Here is a 7158-nt window from a genome sequence, read left to right as displayed (position 1 = left end):
TCAAATTATTAAATTTTTAAACAAAAAGATGATTTTTCTACCTAAAAAGACAAATTTTTAACAAAACACTTGAATTTCAATTAAGAAAGGTACATTTTAAACTAAAAGTGGAAAGATGAATATTAAGAAAAAATTGTTAGTTAAGAAAGAAAAAATTTTCAATCAAATTATTAAATTTTCAAACAAAAAGACCAATTTTTACTTAAAAAGACAAATTTTCAACAAAATACGTGAATTTCAATTAAAAATGAAGTACAAAGCATTTAAAAAAAATCAGAAATAGTCTCATTTCTTATTTTTATTATCGTCGCCCCGAACTCTGGAAGACTGAAAAGTTTCCAATTCCCGAAAATAAAATATTCAAAAAAAATACCAGAAGTTTATAATACTATCGAAATAAATTTATAAAATTTCTTTATAAATTTATTTATAAAATTTATAAATATTATCGAAACAAATTCAATCAAATTATTAAATTTTCATACAAAAAGATAAATTTTCCACCTAAAAAGAATTTTGTTAACAAAATACTTGAATTTTAATTTAAAAACAGGTACATTTTAAACCAAAAATGGAATGAACTTAAATTATTAAATTTGAAACAAAAAGACGAATTTTCTACCTAAAAAGACCAATTTTTCACAAAACACTTGAATTTCAATTAAGAAAGGTACATTTTAAACCAAAATTCGAAAGATGAATATTGAAAAAAAATTGTTAGTTAAGAAAGAAAAAAAATAGAATTAAATTATTAAATTTTCAAACAAAAAGACAAATTTTCTACTCAAAAAGACAAGTTTTCAACAAAATACGTGAATTTAAATTCAAAATGAAGTACAAATCATTTTAAAAAATCAGAAATAGTCTCATTTGTTATTTTTATTATCGTCGCCCCGAACTCTGGAAGACTGAAAAATCCTGAGAAAAATTCATGGCAGTGGCAAATTCCCGAAAAGAAAATATTCGAAAAAAATGCCCGAAGTTTTTAATATTATAGAAATAAATTTATAAAATTGAATGTTGAACAAAAAAATTGTTAGTTAAGAAAGAAAAAAAATACAATCAAATTATTAAATTTTCAAACAAAAAGACAAATTTTCAACAAAATACGTGAATTTCAATTCAAAATGAGGTACAAATCATTTTAAAAAAATCAGAAATAGTCTCATTTGTTATTTTTATTATCGTCGCCGCGAACTGTGAAAGACTGAAAAATTTATGCCAGTGTCAAATTCCCGAAAAAGAAAATCGAAAAAAGGCCAGAAGTTTATCATATTATCGAAATAAATTTATAAAATTTATAAACCATTAAAAAAAATCTTTGATCATAAATAAATAATGGCATTAACAATAATAAATAAAATTATAAAACAGAAGACGAAAAAATACCGAATAATAAAATATTCGAAATAGAAAATATCCGACAGTTACCAACATTAAGGATATTGAAAATTCCCGAAATAAAATTTTTGACAGGGAAATTTTGAATTATAAAATTTTTAATAATTAATAATAAAATTAAAATAAATAAATAAAAGAAATCTGTTCATCTAAAAATATACTATTTCCTTTTTTTATAATTTCTAAAGAAACGGAAAATTATTTTTTTTTTTTTTTTGAAATTTTCTGATCCGTAAATTTTTATTTGTTGGTAATTATCTGATTTTGGGACTTTTCTACTCACATAAATTTTATCTCGCGAGATTGATCAGTCAATTCGGTTTAAAATTCAGAGGCGAATATAGTTATCGACGATGGAAAATTAAGATACAGTTAATATTAATAAATACAAATTATTTGCGATTTATTAAAAAGCTATTTATTGGCAGATGTAAAATTGAATTGAAAATAAAATAGAAAAATTGATATTCATATTGATCGAAATGAGGAAGCCTGAATTTAAATTTTTAAATCACTCTAATTTTAGGCTCTCATTTTTACATAAATTAATTTAAAAAATTGAAATATGTAATTAAAAAAATTTAAACAAGCTCTTATTTAAATATACTAATTCAATAATATTTTTTATTATTTTATAATAATAAATAACATATAAAATAAAGTAATAAATTTGTAATTAATAATACTATATAAAATAATTATTTAATATAATAAGTGAAACATTTATTACTAAATAATGAATTTGTTAATTAATTTTGTTTAAAACAATGATCACTTATTGTTGAAAAAATATGAAACAATTGAAAATTAATAATTCATTAAAAAAGCGGAATTTTGTGTTTATGAATGCATAAGGTGATAAATATTTGTTAACAATTTAAATTTAAAAGATTATAAATTATTTATATAAAAAAATTAAGTTTGTACTTAAAAAATAGTAATTTTCAGCAGATTTCGTAAAAGAAAGTGTTATTTCTTACATCCTGAATACCTGATGTCGATAGTTATTTATAAGATTTGTTTATAAAATAACAAATGATTTAATAACTTTTAGTAAGGTAATATGCAAATAATTTGTTCTACTCATAAAAAATAAAGAAATTTGTTTAATATAATAAATATAATGATTGAAAAATGATTATTAATTAATTATGTCATAATTAACAGAATAGTAATAAATTTATATTAATTAAATAATTATTTATGAACTAACATCGCTTCAATTAAAATAAATTTAATTTTACTTATAATTAATTTCTAATAATTTATCAATAAGTTGACTATTTATGTAAATGATAAAATATGTAAATGTACACACCTGTTTCGTAAAATAGTTTGAGGTCAAACTTTTAAAACCACAGTCAGGTATAATTAAAAAAAAACCGGATTTACTTTAAAAAATAGATGTGCACTCTTTCGTAAAAAAAGTTAAAATCCATTTTCGTTGTGAATGACGGAGGAGTTTTCTAATTCGATTTGTGATTTGTGGAGAAAATGAGACAAATAAGTTATTCGTTTGGACGAATAGAACATAACTGGAGACTGACTTGGTAATTTTCAGGTCGTACGTGTGATTGTGACACGCTTATAGCCAAGGACGTGGCCATTCCGGGGGTAATCACAATTTTATTTCACGCCAGATCCACTATATGTACTCGTATAGTACTCCTATGGTACTCGTATGCACCTCGGTTCTCATTAAAGCTGATCCGATCGCTTTTCTCCACATGACGACCTAGCGTAGCACCTCGCGGCAAGCGAGCCACCCTCCTCGTCTCGGCTTGTTTCATTGAAATTAATCTAAATCTATGCCAAAGGCACACTAACACATATACGATACAATGTTAATGTTGCAAAAAATCACTCCGCTTTTCAATTACTTTAGATCGAGTCACATTCAAGTCATCCATGTAATCCACTTTTAATCCTCGATCATCCATTTCTAATCTACCTCTGATCCATATTTAAGCCTGAGTAATCCGATATTATTCACTTTATTATCCAAGCACGGGAAACCCCAGGAATTAATTTTATACTTGAATTGGACAAAAACGCTGCAACACGTTTATCAGACAAAAGATGAAATTTATCTGACGAAAGATTAAATTTATATGACGAAGGTTCACCGAACAAAAATTTCCTCCATAAATTTGAAAATTCGCGCGGTATTCATTTTTTAAAGCGTCACACTTTATTTTAATGATTGTAACCTAAAAATCATTCATCTACTCCAGCGAACACGTTCTGTAACTGTTCCAGATCAAAAAAGAAACTGTGTTCTATAACAGTTGTTACAATAAGATGGTGACAGAACTGTTTTAGAACAAAAAGGTAAGAGTGTTCTAGAACACTGTGACAAAGTTGTGACCGAAATGTTTGTAGAACAAAAAGGTAACAGTGTTCTAGAACACGGTGACAAAATTGTGACAAAGCTGTTCTAGAACTATGTGACAGCACTGTTTTGTAACAGTTGCTATGGAATTGTGCAAGCACAAACTGATCACAGACGCTCTATAATATTGGTTTCAAGTTTTTTCTAGAACTGTGCCGTAACAGTGTTACATTGAAGTTCTAGAACCCTGTTACAAGTATGTTCTAGAACAAATTAGGAACAAAGATTACTTCGCTAACACTATGGTCGTGCTGACTCTTGCGAATATCTCTAATGTGGATATCTCGGACGTATAATTTTTGTTAGTCTGGACTGCGTACGCGCTATACCGGATCAAAATATATCCATGGGGATATCAAAGTTTCCGTCTCGCAAGATATTCCGACGGGTTATCCCTGGAATAGCCAGAGACATAAATGGGGTCAAATTGAATATCCCGGGATATCCTATTGTTATGAGAGGTACATAACACTGTTTCATATTTGATAAATAAATGTTCTAGAACTGTTATAGAATTGTCCTAGATTTTTTACAATGCAGCGTACCAAGTTCTAGAATTGTTACAGAACGGTTGTCACAGCGTTCTAGATCTTCTAAAGATTTGTTATACAACATTTGTAATTGAGTTCTAGAATTGTTCTAGAAATGTTACAGATCGGTTGTCACAGATTTCTCGAATTGTTACAGAATTGATCTAGCGTATGGGGGATGACATAGTTACTCGCATGTTCGTAACCTGTTACTAACCTGTTCTAGAAAATGTTCTTTTGTCTTCTAGAACAGTTACAAATCTGTTCTGTAACTTTTGCTAGGACACTGATAGAATACACAGGCTTCACTTTGGTTAGTTTATACTTTATAGTGAACACTCAGCCAAGTTCAGTGCTTTACTTTTGTTCAACAAACCTTTAGTTTCTGTTGAACCTGATGAAGACATCAAAAATTATAAACAAGCACTATAAAGTATAAACCAAGTGCAGCTTATGTATTCTGTAAGTGCAGGTGAATGGTTTTTTGGTTAAAATCATTCAAATAAAACGAGAAGATTTAAAAAAATAATACCGCAAAGATTTTCAAATGCTTGGAGGAAATTTTTGCGATGAACTTAGAGTCTAGAAGCAGCCGTATTCCAGTAAACATGGTTACAGAACAGATGTGCAATTGTTCAAGAACAAAAAAGAACGTGTTCTAAAACATGTTAGTAACAAGTTACGAACATGCGAGTAAGTATGTCATCCCTCATACGCTAGAACAATTATGTAACAGTTTTAGAACACTGTGACATGTGATTTGTAACATTTATGGAACAATTCTAGAACTTGGTTACCAGTGTTGTGATAATTCTGTAACAGATCTAGAACGCTGTGACAACCGATCTGTAACATTTCTAGAACTATTCTAGAACATAATTACAATGTTACATAACAAATCTTTAACAGATCTAGAACGCTGTGACAACCAATCTGTAACATTTCTAGATCACTTCTACAACTTTGGCACGCCGCGATGTAAAAAATCTAGGACAATTCTATCACAGTTCTATAAAAATTCTACAACAGTTCTAGAACTGTTATTTATTCAATATGGAACAGTGTTATGTATCCCTCACAGCAATAGGATATCCCAGGATATTCGATTAGACCCTATTTATGTCCCGGGCTATTCCAGGGATAACCCGTCGGAATATCCTGCGAGGCGGAAATTTCGATATCCCCAAGGGTATATTTTGATCTGGGATAGCGCGCACGCAGTCCCGACTAACAAAAATTATACGTCTATAGTGTTAGCGAACTAATCTTTGTTCCTAATTCGCTCTAGAACACACTTGCAACAGGATTCTAGAACTTCGATATAAAACTGTTACGGCACAGTTCTAGAATAAACTTGAAACAAATATTATAGAGCGTCTGTGATCAGTTTGTTTTAGAAAAATTCCATAGCAACTGTTACAGAACACTGCTGTCACATAGTTCAAGAAGAGTCCTGTCACAATTTTGTCACCGTGATCTAGAACACTGTTACCTTTTTGTTCTAGAACAGTTCGGTCACAATTTTGTCACAGTGTTCTAGAACACTGTTACCTTTTTGTTCTAAAATAGTTCTGTAACAATATTGTAACAACTGTTATAGAACATAGTTCCTTTTTTTAATCTGGAGCAGTTACAGAACGTGTTTTCTGGGTTGACATATCACATATGTCAGATAAATTTTATTTTTCATCAAACAAACATGCTATAGCATTTTTATGCAATTTTGAAGATAACATTTATTCCTGGGGTTTACTGTGAGGTGATTCATTTGCAATCCGCCAAAATATACTTGTAATTTTGCAGCAATTCGGTTATACAGTTTATTCCTAGGTAATTAATTAATCCAATTTAATCCCGCCCAATCCATTTTTAATTCCAATTAATTCACTTTTAATCCTAGACAATTCCCAATGCGGTAATCCAGTTTATTCGTAGGTAATCGTAACCCAAGGTAATCAACCTATAATCTATTTTAATCATGTGCAATCACTTTTTGATCCACTTGCACTCTTAAGTAATCCACTTGTAATCCTAGGAAGTCCTCTTTGCAATGCTAAGTATCCGGCAATAAGAGTTGAGCTCAGATAAATTAAGAATTTGTATTTCTACGAATGCGCGGTTTTTCTTCCGTATAAAAATCCCCCAACGGGAACAGAAAAAGTGCAAATCCTATTCCTCTCAATGGACTTAGTAAAATTTAATGTAATCATTTATTGAACCTATTTTTCATTATTAAATCTTTTTATAATTTATAAATTCGAAAAAATATTCAAATTTATTTATATTTTAATAATGTACTTAAACGTGTTAAAAAATAAATTACAGAATTCTATTTAAATGTGCGGAGCGGCAGTAAAATATCACTTTATTTTACTGCAAAGAGCGGCACGTAAAGTGACAGCAAGGAGGAAGCAGTGATGCTAATCTGGAAAATTGCACCCGTTTCCAGCGAAATCGCGGTAAAATTTCAGCCACAACCATGTCTCCCGAACGTGAGATAGGTGGTTACAGTCTGTAACGGAATCAATACGACGATTCAGCGAAAGCCTCGTGCACCCTAAGAACACGGAGCGACCCAAGGACTACCGCCTTCTGCATTTTTCCCGCAAGTGTTTTGGCATATTGTTGACACGCAAGGATGCTTTTTAGGCCATTAGCGAGTGAAAGCTTGGCACCTCCAAGAGCGCCGATGATAAGGAGGATTAGTTTAACAGAATATTCTGGGTACAATCTTTGCAACTCCCTTATAAGGTCTCGATACCTCTCTTTCTTTTCATTCTCCTTGGCTATGATGTTTTTGTTAGCTGGTGCCGAAAATTCGATAACGAACATGGT

At 29.9% G+C, this 7158-nt stretch overlaps 1 protein-coding gene and 1 further gene across 1 annotated transcript in view; one reads left to right on the top strand and one right to left on the bottom strand.

The window, feature by feature from the left end:
* The window catches only part of LOC117181470 (organic cation transporter protein-like), a 104022-nt gene extending 101087 nt beyond the window's left edge, over positions 1–2935 (bottom strand). The window contains exon 1 of the mRNA XM_033374152.1: positions 2720–2935. The gene's annotated coding sequence lies outside the window, so the exon portion shown is untranslated. The remainder of the gene's footprint in view (positions 1–2719) is intronic.
* A 1031-nt stretch (positions 2936–3966) lies between these two features.
* Positions 3967–4126, top strand: LOC117182401.
* The last annotated feature ends 3032 nt before the right edge of the window (positions 4127–7158 follow it).

This window comes from Belonocnema kinseyi, chromosome 10, assembly GCF_010883055.1.
Source record: "Belonocnema kinseyi isolate 2016_QV_RU_SX_M_011 chromosome 10, B_treatae_v1, whole genome shotgun sequence".
In the NCBI taxonomy this organism is placed as follows: domain Eukaryota; kingdom Metazoa; phylum Arthropoda; class Insecta; order Hymenoptera; family Cynipidae; genus Belonocnema; species Belonocnema kinseyi.
The sequence above is the reverse complement of the archived record's forward strand: the minus strand, read 5'-3'. Positions and strand labels throughout refer to the sequence as shown.